This window comes from Nicotiana attenuata, unplaced genomic scaffold (genome assembly GCF_001879085.1).
Source record: "Nicotiana attenuata strain UT unplaced genomic scaffold, NIATTr2, whole genome shotgun sequence".
NCBI lineage: Eukaryota > Viridiplantae > Streptophyta > Magnoliopsida > Solanales > Solanaceae > Nicotiana > Nicotiana attenuata.
The window spans coordinates 285,985-309,446 of NW_017671098.1; the positions used below are offsets into that span (position 1 = coordinate 285,985).

At 38.0% G+C, this 23,462-nt stretch overlaps 1 long non-coding RNA gene across 2 annotated transcripts; it reads left to right on the forward strand.

The window, feature by feature from the left end:
* Window positions 1-19,842: 19,842 nt before the first annotated feature.
* Window positions 19,843-23,261, forward strand: LOC109205907. 2 transcript variants are annotated; one of them, XR_002064760.1, is made up of 7 exons: window positions 19,843-20,080; window positions 20,536-20,578; window positions 21,196-21,311; window positions 21,661-21,760; window positions 22,418-22,612; window positions 22,711-22,780; window positions 23,053-23,261. It is a non-coding gene; the product is annotated as an uncharacterized LOC109205907 (long non-coding RNA). The 2 variants fall into 2 exon arrangements; XR_002064759.1 differs by having other exon boundaries at window positions 23,056-23,261.
* The last annotated feature ends 201 nt before the right edge of the window (window positions 23,262-23,462 follow it).

A 23,462-nucleotide genomic window follows, 5' to 3' on the forward strand; every position in this document is an offset into this window, starting at 1 on the left:
GTAGTGAACAAGCAGACCGAGATACCAGCAGAGAAAGAGAGTGAAGAGCAGAAAGGCCAGACTATGGGGTACAAAAGGATATTGAAGAAAGTAGACACATGTCAGCTCTACCATTCCCTCAAAGATGAAGCGGGAGAAACTTGACAAATGTTTTGGGCGATTCTTGGAGATGCTCAAGCAACTTTATGTGAACATTCTCTTCACAGAGGTACTCACTCAGATGCCTGCTCATGAAAAATTCTTGAAGGAAATGCTGTCTAGCAGGAGAAAATTAGAGGAGACAACATTGGTTCAAGCTGAATACCCACTGCAACGCCATATTGCAAAACAAAATTCCCTAAAAGTGTAGGGACCCAAGAAGCTTTACCATACCATGCTCGTTGGGAAATGAGATATTTGACAAGGCCCTTTGTGACTCTGGTACGCAGGAGCAAAAGTTGGTGGAGTTGCTGAAAAAGCACAAGAATGCCATTGGCTGGAGTATAGCTAATATTCAAGGAATCAGTCCAGCCATTTGCATAAACAAAATTATGTTGGAAGAAAATAGCAAGCCAGTGGTGCAGCCCCAATACAAGTTGAACAAAAATCCGAAGGAGGTAGTGCACAAGGAGATCATCAAATTGCTAGATGCGGGAGTGATTTTCCCCATCTCGATAGCCAGTGGATTAATCTAGTGCAAGTTGTACCTAAGAAGGGGGGCATGACAGTGGTGAAGAATGAAGATAATGAACTGATACCCACAGAACAGTTACTGGATGGAGAATATGCACTAATTATAGAAGGCTGAATGATGAAACAAGGAAAGACCACTTCTCACTCCCTTTTATTGATCAAATGCTCGAGAAAGTGGCTGGACGTGGATGCTACTACTTCTTGGATGGGTACTCAGGCTACAATCAAATACCCATTGCTCTAGAAGATATTGAAAAGACCATATTCACTTGCCCGTCAGATAGTATGATTTGAAGGTGTGTGCCTGAAGGAGAAATGGCAAGCATTCTTTCTCATTGCCATGATGGAGCAGCTGGAGGACACTATGGTGGAAATCACACTGTAGCAAATTAAAGGCATGGAAGCCGGTTTCTATTGGCCTACTTTATACAAAGACACACGAGCATATATAGCTGCATGTGACAAGTGTCAAAAGGCAAGTAACATTAGAAAGAGGGATGAGCACTAAATCCATTCTAATATGTGAATTTTTTATGTTTGGGGCATTGACTTCATGGGTCTATTCCCATCGTCTCATTCTTATGAATATATCATAGTAGACGTTGACTACATCTCTACATAAGTTGAAGCAATCCCTACTAGGACCAATGATGCTCGGGTGGTGTGCAAGTTCTTACGGAATAACATCTTTACGCGCTTTGGGATACCTCGAGTGATTATTAGTGACAATGGGTCACATTTTGTGAACAAGAAGTTCGTTGCATTGTTGTCTAAGTATGGGGTCACACACAAAAGAGGAACCCCGTACCATGCCCAAACTAGTGGGCAAGTTGAAGTGGCTAACCGTGAACATAAATGAATACTTGAAAAGACGGTTAGTGCTTCTCTTAAGGATTGGTCTGTAAAGTTGGATGAAGCTCTATGGGCATACAGAACTGCGTTCAAAACAACCATAGGGACTTCACCATTCAAACTAGTGTACGGAAAATTGTGTCACCTACCTGTTGAGATAGAACATAAAGCTTATTGGGCAATTAAGATGCTTAATATTGATCTTAGTCTTGTAGGTGAGCACATATTGGCTCAGATGAATGAATTGGAGGAGATTAGAATGGACGCGTATGAAAATGTGCGGATTTTCAAGGAAAAAACAAAAAAATTGCATAATCATCTGATAAAGCCAAAAGAGTTTCAGGAAGGGGACAAAGTCTTACTATACAATAGTAGACTTAGGTTGTTCCCTGAAAAATTCAAATCAAGATGGACAGGTCTGTATGCGGTGAAACATGTTGATACCCAATTTTTTCCCATATAATTTTAATACACATATATACTTTAAAAATAGAACATATGCAGTTATAAGCATGCGTACATATTTTTATAATTTTTCTATAATTTTAAAAGCTCCAAATCAATTTATTTCCTCTCTTTTATTTATAAAATATCCAATTATTATCTTTTAAATTACTTTTGCGATGATTTAGTCATCTAAATTCATTATTTATGCCAACATAGTGTTTAAATATTTTTAGTGCATTTTTGTAATTATATTTATATTTTTAGGCTAAATTGCACATCTTTGCAATAATAGCCCATACTGGTGCATAACTACATTGTTGATGCATAAAATGGTCTTTTATATTTTTAAATGTTAAATAACTATTTTAAGTTATTTTAGTACACAAAGATATTTTTGGAATTCATTTTATTATTTTTTATAAATTATTTAGTTATTAAAAGGGTTATTTGAAATTTGGCCCTATTTTATTTCAATTCTGGCCTATTTTTATTTCAATTTCAGCCCTATTTCAACCCAATTATCAGCCCTATCCCAATTAAATTACCCAGCCCAAACCCAGCTGCCCGGTCCGGCCCCAAAACCTTTTAATCTCGACCATTGATCATAGAGATCAACGACCATAAACGACCCTTCCTAAAATAAACCAAACGACCCCCTCCCCCCCAAACCCTTTCGTTTCCACCATCCGCTGCCCTGAAACCCCTCTCTTCTCACCACCCCCCAGGCCTCCAATGGCCTTCCTCACGTTAGTCTTGCTATCTCCAGGGTCCTCAAGGGACCAGGGCTAGTTGGCTTGCATCTATGGCCTCTTTCTCGCCTGTTTTAGGTTGTTCCAGTGTGATTCCGAGTAAGATCGTCCTACATCGGCTACGATCTATGGGTTTCTAAGCAGGTTTCTTCACCTCTGTGTTGTTCTCCTAAAAACCCTAATTTCTTTCTTCTGAACCTCTTAGATTTGTACAGATCTGAGATGATTTAAACTTGTTTCTTATGAGTTTTACAATAACCTTGATATTCTTTACAAGAATCGTATGATTTTTAAGTGATTTTCATCTTTTTCTAAACTAGGGTTTCCGAAAATTTCTTTTACAAATTGTTTGATGATTTTTGAGTGCTTGATCTTCTGCTTCTCATGTGTTTCGAACTGATTTTGTAAGTTTGCTACAACCTTAACTCGCTTGTACTGAAAGCCCTAATTTTTTGACTCTTTTGTTTGGTTTCTGAGTTATTTGAGTATTGCCTTTGTTCTTGCCTGGGCTCCTGTGATTTCCCTTTAGCCATTTGAATGTCTCGTGGTTTTCTTACCCTAATATGCTCTACTGAGATTCTTGGTTCAACTTTTCTACTGATCCTCCATGTCTATGTTCATCCTGACTATTATTTCTTGCTTTATTTAAGTTGTTTGTGATACTTGCTGACTCTTTCGTGATTTTCTCTCTAACTGAGCCCTATTAGGGTTCTGACCTAATTTTTCGACTAAGTTTATTGTCTATTTATGGGAATTGATATATATATTCTTTCTAGAAATCAGTATTACTTTGAAATTCTGGCTGATTGATTACTCCGTTAAAGATTGGTATGCATAGACTTTATTTTGTTTCCTTGTTTACAACTTTAATTGGTCGTCTCTGCCTTAATTGCTCGCCCATATAACTTTGGGATTCTTACAGATTCTTTATTTGGTATGATTTGGTCTTCTGCTTTAATTAAACCCCTGTTGTTACCGTTTGGCTAATTACCCCTAATTAAAGGAGTCTATTCTGAACCCCTTATATGATTGGATTCTGATTGCCCTTAATTGCTGAATTCTGATTCTTTTACCTTATTGACTCTACCCTCGTACTGCTATATAAGCACTCTCCTATTCTCACTTCGAAACAAGAACATTAGTTCACAAAAGCACACTTACACTCTTAAACCTCTCTTTTCTTCTCTGCTACTTGTGATACTCACTGGTCTAGTCGGCTGAAAGCCAAGGCTAGACATTGGAACTGCATCTGCTTTATATTCTGCATTCTTTTCTTCAACTGGTATGTCTCTAGTTAAATTTTAAAATTCAAACCCTATGTGTTTCATTCCTGCACTAGTTCGTCAGCTATGAATTCAACCTGTCTTCCTGCTTACTTCTTTACCTAGCATGTCTAAATTATGTCCTGTTCAATGTATGATTAGCATGTCTATGATTCACTTAGTTATTTGATACCTATCCAGCCTGTTTGTGAGTATCAGTTTAATCCCTAAATTGTGTGATCATGTTGGGTTTTCTATATGTGACTCTTATGTGCCCCAATCCCTTTATCCCCATGTGAGATCTGTTTGTTGAGTGTTTCTGAATCTGAATGTTTTATTGATTATCTGCTGTTTTCAAAAGAGTTTTGGTGCTCTTCTCAAACTATCTTTTACTACCAAACTATTGCCTGTTTCTGAAAACCTTTTTCACTCTTAAAGTCATCTCTGTACTATTTTCACAACCTTTTCAAACTATGTCAAACACTCTCACTTTACTCTTAGATTACTAGGTTCTGCCCCTCTGATATGTGTACTACCTTGAGACCCTGGAGATTTCTCTGAACTCTGGCATGTCAGAGCTGGCCTTTCCACACTGCACAACAATCAGTTACTATTTGAGAAAGTCTGGGTGTGAGCATTTCCCGGGATCCTTGAGGTCTTTTGGGAACTTTGACATACCTGGACATGAAATTGGCTATGGCACTTTGGCATTTGAGACTACCGGAGGCTTGGAAATCATTTGGGCCTGCTGAAGGCTCCCTATAGATTAAGTTCTGTTTATTTATGTATTTTTTCATTCAATTCATTGGTCTGTAATAATTTTTATAAACAAACAGTGGGGTGCTTAGTGAAAAAGGGAGGGTAGTATATATATTGCGGGTAAATTGGGTAGATACCATGCCTATAGGATCCAGGTTGATTCAAATATGTTTGTTATTATTTGCCTTACTTCCACATAATTAGATACCATGCCTATAGGATATAAAATGGTTTTAATAATAGAGATCATGCCTATAGGGTTAAATCAGTTCAACTAGAAATCATGCCTATAGGATTTAAAACAGTCAGTTAGAAAAGCCAGTTCAATCCATGTTTGTTTATTCTGAACCGGTTTAATTAATATGTCCGCTTCTTTAAATAAGTCTTCAAACGCTGCCTTAAATTAATATTGCTACAAAGCATGCCTATAGGATCTCAAGTTTTCGTTTAAAAATCATTTTACTGTTTTACTGCATTCCTAATCAATATAGATACCATGCTCATAGGACATCACTGTTATACGCCTAGGCAAACCTATAGGGCGATTAAAATTCTGCAACCGTAAAACCATGTTCTGCTATCTACGATTGCTCATACTCAGCAAGTTTAAAATCAGTAGGCAAATGGATTCAATTCTTTCACACTTTGGTCCTAATTCAATACTGTATACTCATAGTTCACCTAGATACCATGTTCTAAGGTTTTCTCTTAAACACTTGGAATAGTTGTTTGAGACATGCATTTGTTTGTTATGTTTGTGGAGGTAAATGTGAGCCCTTAGTTGTTTCTCCTTTTTTTTTGAAATACAGTCCTACTTGTTTTGTTTGACGCCTAGACTTTTTCTCCTTTAAAACACCTTAGGATGGTCTAGAACTACCCAGAATTAGAGGTCATAAATGCCTCCAGGACCATAAAGAAGGGACGGGTAATGCACGCATAGGATATCTATCAAGGTTATTAGAACGCTTTAGGCTATGACCAAAGGGAGGGAATTAGGTAGTAAGGATATGATGACTATGCGCTAATGTCACGTGTAGCCCCTCATTGAGGAGTGATTACCGGGCATTGTGTGGGTATGATCCTGTAGGCTAACCAACCTAGGACCCCCTTTCCCAACTCCGGTTGTTTAAATGTATTTACCTTCTTTATATATGCGCAACTTGTTCAAACCCTTTTCCTTGTTTCACTACTTGAATGTCAAAACATGCCTTACTTGCAAGTACGTGGTAAAAATGTTTATCTATTTATTTGACTAATTCACATGAATATAAGTTCGGCCGGGACCCACCGTTGTGGACCGCGAGGGGTGCCTAACACCTTCCCCTCAAGGTTATTTCGAGCCCTTACCCTAAATCTCTGGTAACGCAAACTAGTCCATTAGTCAATTGCTCAAGGTGCCCTAACACACCATAATTCGTTTGGTGGCGACTTTTCAAAAACCCAATTCCCAAAAGGAAAAGAGTTATTTCCACCATGAAATGTCAAAACCCGGACGTTCTCGGCGAGGAGGAAAAAGGGGGCGCGACAAAACATGTCTCACCATATGGCGCCAATGAAATACACGATGAAGAAGGGAATGAATGCTTTAAGGTGAATGGGCACAGGTTGAAATTGTACCTTGTTGGAGGGTTTGACAAGCAATCCTCTAGCATCGTGATAAAATGAGCCTAAGTGACGGAATCAAGCTAACGACTATAACTCAGAATTACTTCTATCCCTTTTTCTTGCTTTTGTAGAATAGTTAGATAATTGTAGTGTAGGATTATTAGAGTTTAGGAATTTTGGTCCTTGTTTGGGAAGGTATAAGCATAAATTGAACATAAAATAAGTACATACATCCAGACCTCTCTATAACAGCATCCCTATATAACAACACTTCACTATAAAAGCCAAACTTTTTTGCAACCAATTTCATGTTATGTTATAATATATATTCTTTATAATAGCACTTCGCTATAAAATGCAAAAATATTTGAAGCAAACGAGGCTGTTTAGAGAGGTTTGACTCTAATAGAGTCGGGGTGCAACCCGTGGCCTAAAATGCAAAAATCACTGTAACCCTAAGAAAATTGGCCTAGCGTGCCGCATGGGGCACCGCGCTAGGCCATTACGCACACCTAGCATCAAACTTCCAACTCTCTAGAAAACTCCAATCCCACGCTGCATAGCACACCGCACCTAGCAACGCGGTAGTACAAAATTTGTGGTTGATTAATTTTTCACAATTAACATACCCATTTTCCCCCTTCCTTTTCCCCGCATCTCTTTTACTCTATTCTTTCACTTACTCTCTCTCACTCAAAATCCCTCTTCTTTCCTCCATTTTTCTTTTTCAAATACTTCATCCTTCTATCTCCCTCTCATCTTCATTCATCATTAAGGTACAATGTCTCGCTGCCCTAGCAAACGTTCTAACACAGGTTCCTCTGAAGTTGCCTCTAGTAGCCGTTGAGGAGGTAGGCGGACACCTTCCCCCGACCCTTTGGATAAGGAAGAAAAGTGCATTGGTCTAGATGTCGATATAGTACCAGACTGCAAGTATGGTATTCGGGTTGTGCCAGCTCATGCTAGGATGTGGTACCAAACTTTTGTTCCGGCAGAGAGTCCCGACTCGAAAGTCGGTATTGATGATGGTAAGCTCGTCACGAAGTACTCTAGGATCTACAAAAACATCAGATACTTGGGTTTTGAAAGTTTGTTCTGTCCCAGTGAGTCGGTGAATGTGAACATGGTTAAGGAGTTCTACGCCAACCGGCAACCTGAGGCCAGTTTAGATACGGTGTACGAAGTGCATGTGCGAGGCAAGATAATTCCATTTTCTTCCCAGGTAATAAATCAAATCATGGGATTCACAAAGCATTCTCTAAGTTGTTCCTGAGGTTGTCGCGTCTGCCCCCTATCCTGATATTAGACGCCAGCTATGTGGGGCGGGGTCTCTAGCCACATAGACGCGAGATGCTAATAAGTTCCACAAAGACATGAAAAAGTGCCATTTCCAGCATCCCGCCAGAGTCATTCTCCGATTGATTAATGCAAAGATCATGCCTACTCAGAACGACACTGATGTCTCCTAGGTGAAGGTGTGTCTCATTTATGCTATCTTGACTCGGATGAAGTTTGATCTGGGTAAGATTATGCTTGAGCACATGTCTCGAGTGCGAGCACTTGGAGCCCGCCACCTGTATTTCCCGAGCATGATCACGCGGCTTCTACGGACACACCATGTGGAGGAGGAGTACTATTATGATCGGATGATTCAGGTTATGCGGCCTCTTAAGCCGTTTAATGTCACAACTGTAATGACCCCCCCTCCCCAATGCTTTAGTTGTTCTTATAGACCACAGATTTGTTCGTGTTGAGGAGACACTACAGTTGCTTTTTGCAGATATGCGCCTTTACGCTACTCGGGGTAAGATTGACATGGCAGAACTGCAGGAGGACCATCCCCTTTCCTCTATCACTCAGCAGTGGTTGGGCTTGGTCGATGGAGTACAGATGCCACCGGATGAGGACACAAACTCTATTCCCTCTGATGATGAAGAGTACCTGCGCACCTTTGAGGATGTTGATGAGTAGTAGGCCACGGGCCTCAGTGAATTACCTTTTCACTCTGGTTTTACTGTTTTGCATTGGGGACAATGCAATTTTTTAAGTGTGGGGTGGGGTGCTTCTAGGTGGTTGTATTTGTACTTGTTTCTATTTGTCAATTGATGTTTTTTGATTTACTTCTATTTGTTTCGTGCTTTGTTAGACAATATAGTCTATAATCATAAATCTAAATTCTATCGGCCTGTAATATTCAGTAATTAATTGTTTAGTTTCAACTCTTCCCGGCGATGGATTTCGTCGACTGGTCTCTTGAGGGAAATAAAGTCGAAGAAAAAAAATATTTTGTCTTTCTGAGGTAGTGTAATAATTTTCCTTGGTTTTTCTTTGTGACGCAATTCTTTTTCGAGGGTTTTGTTTGAACCGAGTGTAGTTAGTTTTTCTTTTATTAGGAATAGTTAAGTTTTGTGCTGTGTATTAAATGAAGATGACTTTTCTTGACGTTGTTGTGCCTTGAGAGTAGTAAGTGCCTTAGTTGTGACGCTTAGGCTCAGTTCTTGACTCTTAAACAAGTACCTCAGATTGTGTGATTATGACTTTGCTTAACTGCTTTGACTAGAGAGTCGGGATCGATCCGATCCCAAGTGAGTTATGTGCCAATATGTGTATGTGAGGTTATTGTTGATGTTCTGTGCATGTCAATTAATGTCTAGAACTTTCCACGTGTGTTTGCGAAGCGAAAATAGTAGTTTGGTTCAATGTAGGAAGTGATATAGGCAATTCTTTGTAAGTCACATATATGTTTTTACCCACGTAATTAATATGTAGCTTAGTTAGCCCCTTTGAGCCTATAATTCTATTTCTTTGGCAACCATACTGCAAGCCAGATCCACTTTGTTTGAATTGACTACATGTTTGAACCTTTTACCTCTCTAGAGCGCTTGATTTTGTTATGAGATTGTAAAAGCTAAATGAGGTATGGTTGGATTTTTGAGTGGAGCTATAGAAAAGGGAGAAAGGTGCACTGCTTGAAAATTTTGAGATCCAGTTGTAAGGAATTGAAAGAAAAATAGCTATGTATGGATTAGAAAAGAAAAAATGGATTCCTTGCTACTAATAGTTCTCATCTTGTTTATGCTTAAAGAAATTGGGAGCTTGATGTTGTTATATTGTGAAGGTTGGGATTTGGTTCAATATAAGTGTGGGGTTTAAATTGTGAAATTGTATGTATTAAAATGCTTAGGGAGGTGTAGTCATTATTATCCATATGTATCCTACCCGTCCTGCAGACTGCATTATAACCAAAATAAAGTCCTACTTGATCTTTGACTGAATTAGCTCAATTAGTAGAGCATTACACTACGAGCAAGCTTATGGTACATTTTCTGTGGCACATGAATTTTATTTCTGAGAGTAAGTTAATTCTTTCTATCTTGAGTTCCTATTTGTTCTTGAATTTTATTGTGTGTGGAACTACTCTCTATTGTTTGTGTGAGGCACATAATTTACGAAGGTAAGGTAAAGTCTTTGACCTCTGAGTTAGAGTAAGTGAGCAGGTTGTGAAAATAGCGTGGTGCTTGTGAGTCGAGTTTTGAGGCTAGGATGTCATGATATGGTGCTTAGTCAATATTAAATATTCTTCGCATGATGCGTTAGGAAAGTTGTCTGATAAGAAGGTCGTCTCTATGTGAAGTGCAGTTTGATTGCTCGAGGACGAGCAATGGTTTAAGTGTGGGGTGTTGATGGTAAGCTAGAAACTCGTGTGTTAGCCGTAGTATTGCACTCTAATTACTACATTTTACGTGTGTTTGAGATTAATGATAGTGAATTGCACTTATTATGTGTTTTATGCCATGTAGGAAATGATCCCGAGCTATTAAGGTAAATTGGAGCTAAATCGAACAAGTTGGAGCTTAGAAGTCTGAGTAGAAGCCCAAGCAATTAAACCGGGATCACGTTCGGGGGTCGAGGACCAAGTCCGGATGTCAAAAAATAAATAAACAAATTTACTTTGTGAAAAATTCACAGCCGCGCCGCATAGGGTGCCGCGAGGTGCGGCGCGGCAGTGCAAAAGTTGGCCAGATAAGATTTTGCCGAACGCTCTGGAATTCCCTACAAGCGCGCCACATAGGGCGACGCAGTAGTACGAAAATGTTAGAGTGATTTCCTATTTCGGCCAAAAAAGGGTAGTTTCGTCCTGGTTTGTTTTAGGGACGGCTTAAATACACAAAAAACACCATCTTACAGCACTTTTGACCTAGAGAAGATTGGAGAACCAACCAAGGCAAGAAGACTCAAGAATTCATCAAGATTTCAACCTGCAATCTGTGCAATACGAGAGTTTGTATCAAATCATTAGAATTGATATTTTCTTTGTTCTTAAACTTATTTGAGATATCTTACTCCATTTCTATGGAGTGATTTCTATTTGGGTGTTGATAGATATGGTGTTTCAATAACTTTATTAGGGATTTGATTCTTGATAATTGATAGAATTAATTGATGGAGCTTTAATATGTATTGTGGAGTTATTTAGTATTTTGTTTAATCAAAAGAAGAGTTTGATATTGGATTTTAAATTCGTGATTCAAATAGGTAATCGAAAGAGCCTCGTGATTTGTTAATCGAACTAGAAAATAGGGAATATTCGTGAGAAATTACCCTTTAGATCATAAACATCATTTTATTGTTGCAATTGTTTACCGTGCTTCAATTGGATTAATTACTTAAATTAATGTTTAATCAAAAGAGGAATATTAACTTCAAGTGTAATCTGATTATCGGTAATTTGTGAGAATCAATCGTATTATAGAGTGAATTAACTCAAGAATTGGATCCCAAGTCTGTTATCTTGCATTTGTCTAGTCAATTACCCTTATTTCCCTCATTGATATTTCTTCGTGCTCATCTGCTATCTTTTTTGATCAATTGTTATTTGCTTAAATTTTAGTAGTTAATCGTAGTAATAGTCATCAAATCAAGTGTTAATTTTCCTAGATAGTAATCAACTGGAGATTATTCGAACACTGTGTAAATCCAATTTCTATGGAGACGATAATTAATCTATATTATCTTTGGCTGGCGAGCATAAATTTTTTGTTGTGTTTTGCGCTCATCAACATCAAAAGGTACTATTGTTGACGAGCATCGCCTATACTGAAAATATGTGCTACAACGGAAAGCATACTATGAAGGAAGTTTCGTTGGCAGAAATAAGACCTTTAAATTATAAGGCATGCAGACAACGAGTCACTACAACGCAGTTAGATAGTCTTTTCCTCGGTAGCAAAATTCCTACCGGGAAGTAAAGTTTGCTATCGGGCCAAAGATTACCCGACCGTTCACGATTGTAAGCCACTGAGGGATTGTTAGATAACTTTGGCTCAATAGCAAAGTTCCTAAGGGGAAGTGAATCTTGCTATCGAACTAAAGATTATCCAACCATTCACTAGTAGAATCTTTAAAGGATCAAGACTTCCAGTGTTCAAATTCGCATTCTTCGCACTCGAACACTAGGGAGTGGGCAGAATGATATGATAATACAACAATGACTGCCACATCGGCCGGGACTGTGAAATCTGGGAACAAAGTTTTATCATCGGGACCAGGGACTGTGCGGCCAGCCCCGTAGAAGTACAAGTTAGCCACAAGTAATGGCAATTTCTTTTAGCACAACTAATGCTTATGTACTTTTAAAAATAGAAGGAATAAAGTAAAGTCCTTTTATTTTATCTTGTTTCTTGTCCTATCGATGAATTAATTTTATCATTTGAAATTTAAACAAGTACTTCAAATGCTAGTGTCGTAATGAACAGGAAACGCCCTCTTCAAGAGCACCGTAAACATATGCGGGCCCACTCTTATGAAACCCTCACGGTAAAGGGTTGATTCCGGAAGAACTTATGCTCGGAATCTGAATGCTATTGGGGAAAAATACACCTGAAGCCTCTCATAACTCGACGCAAAAAAGTAAAACTTGAGCAATACTTAAACGAAAAGTACGCAAAGAGAAAAACTTGTGCAATACTTAAACGAAAAAAATACTTCTATATACAGAAAACGTGCCAAGCAGCACGAGTACAAAAGTATGGAAAAGAAAAGAAAAGTGAAAAGAAAGCAAAAGGCTAAGCTACTGCATCTCCAAAATTCGGAGGAAGAGAACCATCTGCACCCCCAGGAGAAGTAGACGGATCCGCCGCCGGCTCACCATCTTGGCCTTCACCATCATCCCCTTCAGGTTCTTCTTCAGTTCCCGAGAACTCGGAACCAGAAGAGTCAGTAGCATCAGTTTGGACTAGGAGACCCCTTCGAGTAGTTGACTCCAGCTCACGGGCCTTGGCGATCTTGGCATCAAAATCATTGACACCCGCTTTGGCCTCTTCCAAGGTTTTTCTCCTTATGCTATACATAGAGTATGTTTTTTTAACAATGAGGGAAGTAGCTCGGCGCTAAAGCTCTTCCTTAAGCTGGTCAACCTCGGTTGAAAGGTTATTTCTCTCAGACCATCGCTTGAAGGCTGACATCGAGGTCACATATAGTAGAGTTAAAAACATTATTATGCTCTATGCCTCTCTTATGCCTCTCTTCTAACTGGGCATACTTCTCCTCAGCAGTAGCAACTTCTTCAACTTTGGAGTTCAAGGCTGCCTCCAAATTATTCAATCTTTCAGTAGAGATAGCCTCGCGATCGGATGCAGCAAAAATGACATTTCTGACCTCAACCCACTTTGCCTTAGCTTCTACAAATTGTACCCTTAACAGGGAGGCCTCTTGGCCGAGGGTCACTACCTCTTGCTTGCTTTGCTGCAATCGAGCCTCCAACTCAACAACCTTAGCAGCTTGTGCTTCCTGTTCGGGGAGGCGAGCAGCAATTTGATCACGCTCGGTCAACAATTGATCCCGCTCGGAGGTGAGTTTCTCCTTGTCAAGGATCAACCTCTGAAGGCCCTCGGAAGCAAGGAAGTTAGCCTGAAAAACAAAAGTATAAACTAAAAATCCTTCCATAACAAAGATAGAAGAAACAACCGGGGAAATAAAGATTGTACCGTTGTTGCATTGTGCATGGTGTTGTTCACCATACACTTTTCTAAGAGAGATTGTATTTTATTCCTATCCTTTTCTAATGCCACATGCTTTAGATAATTAGCAAGTTCCATCAGCCGGGACAGCAGATGGCATCAGGTAGAAAACGAGAGGGAAACACTCCTCCTCCTCTCAGAATCTTCGGAGGGGGCAACATTATTATGCCCTAAATTCCCATGAACTGGGGACTGGAGAAGAGGGGCATCTCTCGGACGCCTCCAGCCGGTGGAGATGGTGTAGCAGTTGTTGGTGGTGAAGCCAAAGTTGGCGAAGAAGGAGATGAAGCTGAGGGTGTTATCTTCAGAAGCAACTGCGGTAAAAGCAGTGCTTGTTATTGGTTCCTCATCAACCAAAGATAGGAGAGACCCGATCTCCAGCCTCACGGTATCGGAAACATTGACTGGGACTCGGAAGCGAGAGTTAGCATCTTCCACTACATCATATTCCCCCCAGAGAGCCAGGACGTCATCCTCGGTTAGCGTAACTAGCTCAACAGATTGAGCATTCTATTGAGCTGATGAAGGTCGTCGTCTTCTATATAGAGAAGCCCCTCATCACTGGGTTATCTATCATCATTGATCACCATAGTGTCTATGGCTTGCTCGGGTGCGGCGCTCATCACCGCAATGTCCCTAGATGGCTCGGGCACGGCGCTCTTCGTCTTTTTATTTTTGCCCTCGACTGTGGAGGAACGTCGCTTTTTTTGTTGCTTGTTCTCCAGCCGGGGACTCCGAGAAGAAGCACTTGCACCAGAAGTAGGCCCAATGACACCCATTCAAGTGAAAGCCTCCTGCAGCAACCTCGCCGCGTTAGTAGGATTAGCCAAGACGTCCTCCCCGGGGACGGTAATAGATCCCTGCGGAAGACTTGAATTCAATAGGGAAAAAAAGTTAACCAATTTTCCTATAGGAAAAGTAAAAACAAGATAAGTTCAACCTACCATGATTTTTGGCCTTCAACCCGTATTTAAGGGCCAGTTCTTTCCACTTTCGGGTATCAGGCGTAGTGACATCCAAAATCTTCTAGACCCACTGGTCCGAACCTTCAACCCTTGGTGGTGTCCACCGAGTTGCTGAAATAGTGAAAAAACAAGAATCAATAATAGCATGGGACAATCTTTAACTAGACGGAAAGACAGATGATGAACTTACGAGTATGGATCCATAATTCAGGAAAGGATGGAGTCTTGGCCGGGATGATATCCCTAGTGGCAACTGCAACGAACTGCTCCATCCATCTATTGTCATTTTCATCATCCATGCTGGTTAGCAAAGCATGGTGACAACGTTTGCTGAAGTTTATCATTACCCAACGGAAAATCTTGGGGGAATAAAGGTTCACCAGTTGAGCCAGGGATAGCTCTTCTCCCATCTCCTAGCATAGACGCCGAAGACAAGCGATTGTCCGCCACACAGAAGGGCTCACCTGTGCCAAGCAGACTTGGTAACGGATGTAAAACTCCAAGATAACGGAGTCAAGCCCCCCGATCAATGATAACGGGCCCAAAGTGAAGGGGTACATATAAACATACGTAAAACCCTTCTTGGAGAAGGTTACCCGCTCTGCTAGGTTAGGGGCAATGATGTTCAAATCTTGACAACCACAGTCTTCCTTCATATCAAGGATGCTAGAAGGACGAATGGAAGAAGACTATACCCCAACAGCCCATGTGTGGGGGTTAGCAAAAGGGTACTTCTCTTCGAAGTCTTTAGTTGTAGTAAGCCTTCTGGGATAATGGTGCTCAACGTAGGAGCAGGAGCATCATCAGTGTTTTCTTGTTCTTTGAAGCACTAGAATTTCTGGAAGAGGAGGCCATTGTTATCAGAAAGAAGTAAGGGGTTTTCCTATGAAGAAGAAGATTAAAGGAAGTTGAAAACAAGTGTGATATGAGTAAAGAGAGATTGATAGAGTTTAGAAACTTATGAAGTGTAAAAAGAGAAGATAGATGCGTATAACCAAAGGAATAGGCAACTAAAATCACGGCCATAATTACCTCGAGAACTGGCGAAAGTTTTGTTGAATCATGGGATGACGCGTGTTCGGGGCATTAAATGCGGAGAGACGTACGTCTAATCAACTGTCAAAAACTTTTCAGAGGGGATCCGAGAATTTCCCGCCAAGAAAGGTATCTTCACCAACTTCCCAGTGATACAAGGTATGCCACCGAAAAGTAGGGGGACTATCTGTATAGGGTAAAGTATGTTCATATTAAATTCTCGCATAATAAAATGCCACATGGAGCCGAAGGCAGATGGATAGCGAGGCAAATGGCAATTAGGTCCAAAGGCAATAATCCTATTTGTTCCCGAAGGGACTGATGCACATAAAGACAAAATAAATGCCTATCACCCGGTAGCATGTAATGGAGAATATTCTATAGCATTAAGTACGTAGTTCGTTACAGAGAATATGACATTCATTGCCTACCGTTACACATTTTTCAATGGCCTCAATAATTGTCATTTAAGAGGGGCTTGATCCTAGGACCTTGTTCCCTGGGAACAACTATAAATAGTGAGCTCAAAGCCATTGTAAAGGGGAGGAATTTTTTGACAAGCTCATAATATACATTGTTTAAAGTTCAATAATATTTTATCTTCTTGCTTATTAATATTGTTACTACTGCCTCCGGAAGCTCTGCTCCCGGAACCAGAATTTCTGGTGTCTTATCTCGATTTCAATGTTAAGTCTTACATTCTTGTTTAATTTATTTGCCATTTTGGGATCAACCCGATTCACTTGTCTATAAACCACATATAAATTCAACTGTACCATTTTACGGGTAAACAGAAGTGTTCCTTTTACTAAGGGACTTAATCCCTCATCGGAAAATAAAAAGAAAATCCTTGTGCTTTTATAGAAAAGCAAATCTTCTATCTCTTAAAAGAGTTGAGAAGAAGTGGTGTCTCGCATTGTCGTCTTCGAGTATCGCTTGCTCGGCATTGATTAATAAAGTAAAATTCGCGGTTTAATTTCCTTTTCCTAAAGCAAAATTTATTATTAAAATTGTCGATTTAAATTTCTTATTTTCAACAGTAATTTCTAATCTTAAAACACTCTCCCCTCTTTTTTTTGCATATTGCATAGTTTTTGAAAGAAAAAACATAAGTGTTCAATGTGATTTGCAGTCGTTTGTTGAGTTCGCTAAAGTTCTGTAATTTTTATTGTCGGTAATACAAAATGGTTGTTCCATACTTCCATTCTATCTTAGGAAAAAATCCAATAACCTTGGGCACAGTGAGGGGATTAAATTCATTAAAAAAAATACAATTTTCTGTTGGCTTAGAACAATTTAATTCTCCTACTTCTATTTTTGTTTTATTTTTTTACAAAATTTATTTTCGAACACAATTTATTAACTTTAAGTGTTATATAGGGGTAGTGGTAAAAAATTAAACTAGTGCTTAGAAAGTTAAATAGTATGAGCAAGAAACCATCACAATAAGGTATAACCCGTTATTACTATTACTTTCATTTTCAATTTTTCAAAGTTACTAATCTATAGATACTAGTAATATTTACTATAAACAACATCAAGTTGGCTTTTAAAAGTTACACCTACTTGATTATGTAAATATATATCCTTTACTTTTTTGTATACAAAACTTAAAATTCTTACTTAAAAGAAAGGAGTATCAAACATTTGAAATTATTTAAAATAAAAAGAGTCATATCATTTAAAGTGGAAGTAATTGAATAATAATTAACTACTAACTAAATCTAGACTTTCTCCTCCAATTACAAGAATCTGCATGACCAAAAAAATTATTCAAAACCACCCACCACATCACCTACTCCATCCCTATAAATACAGCTAACTTCATTTTCTTTCAAAGGCAAACACTAAACAACACTTTTCCTTTCACTTAGAGAAAATTGAGACCCCTCATTTGGTTTCTTCTTTCTCATTTGGAAGGTTTTCAAAAGCAAAAGTTTTGTTTTAATTAAATGGAGAATCTACCAGTATCACTGTTTATGGAAACTACATTAACATCATCGCCAACGTTGCCCCCTAGCAACAACATTTCTTCTTCACAGAAAAATGAGGGTCTTGATTTGGCTTCTGCCACCCCCAAAACAGTAGGTGTTATTACTACATGATGTTAATCTTCGCGAAGAGGTTATCAATCAACTAACTAAGGTGACACGTTTTAAACCTTTTTATCTAAGTGTTTATATATATATTTATATATATATATATATATATATGCATTTTGAGTACGTGTTAGTTTTTGTTCATTTATTTGTTTGTTGTGTTTTTGTCCTCTACGTTCGGTGTGTGCATGAGAGATATAAAGGTATAAGGAAGTTCATTTAATTTGTGTTGTCTTCCATGCCTTAATTCTTTTGCTCTTTGAATGATCGCTAGAATCCACATTGAATTCTCAGAATGATATGATTGAATGTTTTCTATTTCTATTAGAGGTGTTAAAACGGGCTAGCAGGTTTTAGAATTCTAACGGATCAAGTATACAACTAGACCTCAAAATGGATTAGAGCCCGTTCGTATTAGCTAATCGTAAATAGTTGATAAGCTTCAAATGCTGAAACTGATTTTTTAATTAAGCATTCACGTGTTTGGATTGACGCGCCGAAACTGATAATATGCAGTTGATGTGTGTTGATAAGCTGTTCTTTTATTAAAATGGCTAAAATACCCTTAAATTTTAATAAAAGATGAGTATAAATTAAAAAGTTTCTTTGTAAAGAAAAGAATGAACAACGAATGTGGAACGAAGAGAAAGTTAGGAAATTTATTTTGGGAAAAGTATTTTCTGAACTAAAAAATATTATTAAGGATAAACTAGTAAAAGCATTGGTTCAAACTAAAAGTGTTTATAAGCTGAAAAGTCATAAGTTGGGGGTGATCAACTTATGACTTATGATTGATTTTAGCTTATAAACACTTGATTTATAAGCACTTTGAATGCTTATCAAACGCGTAAATAAACCAAAAATACTTATAAGTCCGCCTAACTATAAGCTTAGCGAAATACCCTCTTAGTCCGCAATTGGGAGAGCTTGCAAAATGCTAGCCCAACTCAACCCTAAGTAGGTCGCGAGTTACCACTTTATATTAGTATGTTTTTTATTTTTAAAAAAAAAGTTATTAATTTTGTCAATTTGCCACGGTAATGTCACTTCTATGACGACAAGTAGTTCTTTATTCAATTTCTTAAGCAGGATCCAACACAATTATTTATCTTTTCCCCATCAAACAAACAAGAACTATAACAAAGACTTGTATTCAATATGATATAAAAACATTCTTCTAGTTATAAGAATGAAATATACAAATCATTTAAACATGATGTGTTCCTTACATCATCGTCCATTAATTTTTTTTTTTTTTAACCCCTTCCAAATTAGGAGGATCTATAGTGTTTCCACGCTTCCCTTCCGGCGTAACTCGAACCCAGGACCTAACGGTCGTAGGTGGAGGTGCTTACCAACTAAGCAAGCCTCACTTGTCTCATCCATTAATTAAGATCCACAAAAGAAAGGAGACCACATCCTTAAATATTGGAATTTTGACTTTGATGGACAATTAATTATCTTCTTATGAATGAGTGAAAAAAAATCCTAAAAATAATTGATGATACATACGCTATTAGTTATTTCACCTCTTGTATGTGGGTATTTCTTATTTATACTTCGGTAAAATGGTAATTTGAAAAAGATGATAATTATTTTGCTTGTCCTTGGATACAGCGTTGCGAGGTGGTGTAATGGTGTATTGCGACTTCATTGCAATTCCGTCTACATCAACAAAGGATTAGGCAATTTTTGTTTAATTCAATTGTTTGTGGTCTGATAACATAAATTTAATTTAAATTGTAATTATTAGTTATAAGATATATCTAACCAACTTTATTATTTCAGGAATTTAATGTCCTCTAATTTCAATTTGTGCAATTACTTCCTCCGTTCCAGTTTAGGTGAATCTATTTCTTTTTTGGTCTGATCCAAACAGAATGACGTCCTAATGACAATTTAGCTTAAACATCCAATTCTATGCTTAATGACAAGCTTTTATAACCGCACAAATACTCTGGATCTCTTCTTGACTTGTTTAGGACCACAAATTAAAAAAAAAAAAAAACTTTATTTTTTCTTAAATTTCATGCCCAATCAAACAAGTTCGCTAGGATTTTGCAACTTCATTAAGCACGTGAATTTAGGATTTATGTGAAAGTGCTAGAAAATATTGTGTACACATTACCTACCCTATACCCAGAATCCACTGTGACATATATCTAAGTTTGGGTAATTAAATATTTCCTATTATTTCAGAAGCGAGACACATGCACAGAGCTACCTTTGCTGTTGTGGAACACCTTCAATGCAGTCTTCATACTTGTACAGGTATATAATATAATATACCTCTTTCGAATTTTCACTCATCTACCTAACTTCAGTTGGATAATGAATATATAAGTTTTAAGTTGAACCCATCATTTTCATAATAGATAAATAGATGATTGTGCATATTAATTTTATTTTTCTTTTGAGTTATAATTTTCCACCAACCAGCAAGTGTAAATGAATTTTCTTTAATTGATTAGAAGAATACGTTTTAATCTGCAATTATACTTAGTTGTGAATACCTGTTAATTTCAGGAAGTGATAGCAGTGTACCCGAAGTTGTCAACCTCAACGGTATCTATTAAGGAGTTAACTCGAGTGTGTAATGCCCTTGCTTTGTTTCAGGTCAGAAATGCAATACTAAATTATGTGTTTGATTTGGTGATCAATGTGCTTTATGCTGCAATTGTCAATCAGAGATGTGATGTCTTTATTTTTCTTGGCTTCTAGCCCTCAAGTGAACGCAGCAGAGATACCCTTAAGTTTTTTTTTAAATAAGTTCAGCCGAGTAGTTGTTGCCATGTGACCAGGAGGTTACGGGTTCGAAACAGTCTCTTGCAGTGTAACGCTGCGTACAAAGACCCTTGTGGTCCGTCCAAATTTAGTGTAACGGACTGCCCTTTTAAGTTCAGCTGAGTAATATCAGATAAGATAGTAATATCTTTTTCATGGCCACAAGATTATCTTAATGTTCAGTCGATAGGTCATGAAATGAATTTGCTGATATCATGACATAACGTATTTTTGACACCACTTCATGATATGCATCCACCTTACTGTTTTATGGTTATATTCTACAGTGTATGGGAAATCACCAAGAAACAAGAAGGGAGCTCATAAAAGGTAATAATGTCAGTTCTTGAAATGATACAAATTTAAACCTATATATGCTGAACTACTTGTAAAAAGTGAACCAAATTGCTGCAAGTGTATGAGCATGGGAAGATTCAGGTACTTTACAGTTTCAAAATGATCGTATTACATTATCTATTTTACCCTTTCAATAACCTTCTAGAGTTAAATAAATTTATCCACATCTATTGGCATATCTTCCTTCTCTATTCCTGCCAGCGTCTAAACGAGTAGAAGTACAAATTCTACCAGCTGTAGTCCGTTTTCATTCTATTCTTGTGTTTCATCTGTATAATCATTCAAAAGAAAGTTTCTATTTCTATAAACTGTGATTCTAATTTTGTCCCAACACAAATGGAATATGTTCATTCCATTATCATTTTTGTGGTGAAACGTGCAGATCATGCTTGTGAAACTTTTGCAAATCATATATCCTTTTAATGCTCTAGTTTCCTCCAACTCTAATTTTTCGTATCGCTCTGCATTCCCCTCCCCCTCCCCCTCTTCTCTTTTGATGGGAATGCTGGAGTAATTGCAGCCTGAATTACAATTGGTTTTCCTATTGTTGAGAAACACAGTTTAACTCTTCTAGTAACTATTCTTTGCAGCTAAAATACCATTTTATTTTTACCCATTTCTCAAGACCAATGGAAAAAATGGAAATGACAAGCCTTTGGAGTTTATCAGGCTCACCAGCTTGGGTGTTATCGGTTCCCTAACAAAGGTATTCTTCCATTTGAACAAATACACGCGTGCCCTCTCCATTGTTGTCGCTCATTCATTTCATGCATTTGTTTTTTTTCAATTTTCTTCAAGACTGGATGTTCGGTAGTTAACACTACTTTACTGTTTACATATGCCTTAACTAGACATAGTGTAAGTATTAGTTACGGCTGATGGCTACCTGATAATCATTCTTAAATCAAGTATCTGTATTTTCTTCTTGAGGTATCCATCTGCATTTCTTGAATCATTTATTCACAATGCTATATATGGCATTTCATATTGGTAATTAGACCACTGATAATACATTTATAGCATTATTTGATTCTGAATTTTGCTTGCTAATGCAGTTTGATGATCCATACGGTGGTGAGATCCTTTATTTTTTCCTGGAAACAGAACTGGTTCCTTTGTGCCTGCATTGCATGGATCTAGGTGATGAATTGTCGCGTACGGTTAGCCTGCTACATATTGATTCTATTCCTTTTTTGTTTTCGATGTTGAATTATTAGGTTACAACTAGGATAATATATTTCAGACAGGATTAGTGTTATCAAAGGCGCACTTAAGCCCTGAAGCGAGGCTCAAAACATATTGAGCGTTTCGTCTCGCTTAGCAGGCGCTTCAGTATTTTCACCAAGGCTCTAAGGCATACTTTTTCTTGTTAATGAGCGTAATCTGGAAGAGCAGACATTAAACAATTGATATTTCACTTTATCCTAAATTTTCTTCAATTTCTTTCTCCATATTAGTCTTGCACTACATATTTATATTCGTAGTTTTTCTCCATTTGCGCCTTTCTTCCTTAAAGCCTACACTTTATTTTCACTTTGCGCTTAAAGCCCTAACAGTAACACACCTTAGAGCTTTTTTGCGCTTTTCGCCTTTGATAACACTGGACAAGATTGTATCTATTCAATATCTTGTTTTGGCTTGTATAAGCTTGATTGCTGTTGCATAGGGAAAGGGAGAAAAGGATGCTTCAGATATGTTCGCGAAGTCCTGATTTTCCACTCTGCCTTACAAATTGTGTTTCGTATTAACTTTACTGGTTTGTGGCGATATGTTGATTCGTGCATCAAAGTATAACGTTCTATGTCCGCACAGGTTGCAACACTCATAGTTATGAAGATTTTGATGCAAGAGGAAGGACTAAGCTATTGCTGTGCTTGAACGGTTTTACTCAATAGTACAGGTCTTGCATCGAGTAGTACAGAAACTTTCTCAAAAACCCTGTATACTGCTGCTAAGATATGTGATACAATCTTATCTGTGTCTTTCACAAGTATCAAGGTTCGTCGGGTAAACATCTTTGTCCCTGCTGCTCAGGTTTCATAATTTGTGATTTTTCTGTTATATTTCTCTTTGAATTTGTTGTTTGATCCACTTTCATAATGCAGGCCATCTGATGCATTCAGAAGCCAAATTCCTTGTCAGCTATTTGACAACACCTTTATGGACATGCTTCGTGTGAGTTCATCTTCTCTCCTCCTATTTACACACTAATAAACATGATGCATCTTCTAAAGCATTTCTACTATTAGAATATCAGCCTATATTGATCTTTTCCAATTACTGATACAACTTGATAGATCTGAGGGTCTACCGAAAACAGCCTTTCTATCCCTCAAGGTAGATGTAAGATTTGCGTACATTCTCCAAACCCCACTTGTGGGATCACACTGGGTATTGTTGTCGATACAACTTCATGTGTATACTTACTTGTTCTGCATATGCCTTAGCAGGATGACCCCGAAACTTCAACGATGTTGCAGCAGCTATATGTCCATATAATGCGCTGATCAAGACAGTAATAAGATTGTAAACATGGATACAACAATTCAATAGACTAGGGAAGAACTGAACTTGTTCTAAAGGAACTTCTTAGATTCCAAATGAGGGATAAAATGTTTTTGAGTTAACAATTCAACAGGAAATGCTTCTTGCATAATATAGCTTTGTTAAAACTAGTTTTGTCTTTGCTGGTAGTTTTTCCTAAATCTGCGCTTAGTGCTAAATAAGTGAATCGTTTAAGGAAGAGATAAAGGTAATATTCTTATGATTACTGCAATTAAAATGTCTTTCCTATGCAGACGGCTATATGTGGAGAAAGTATCACCCAATGGATTAAATCTAAAGACCCCTTTCAGCC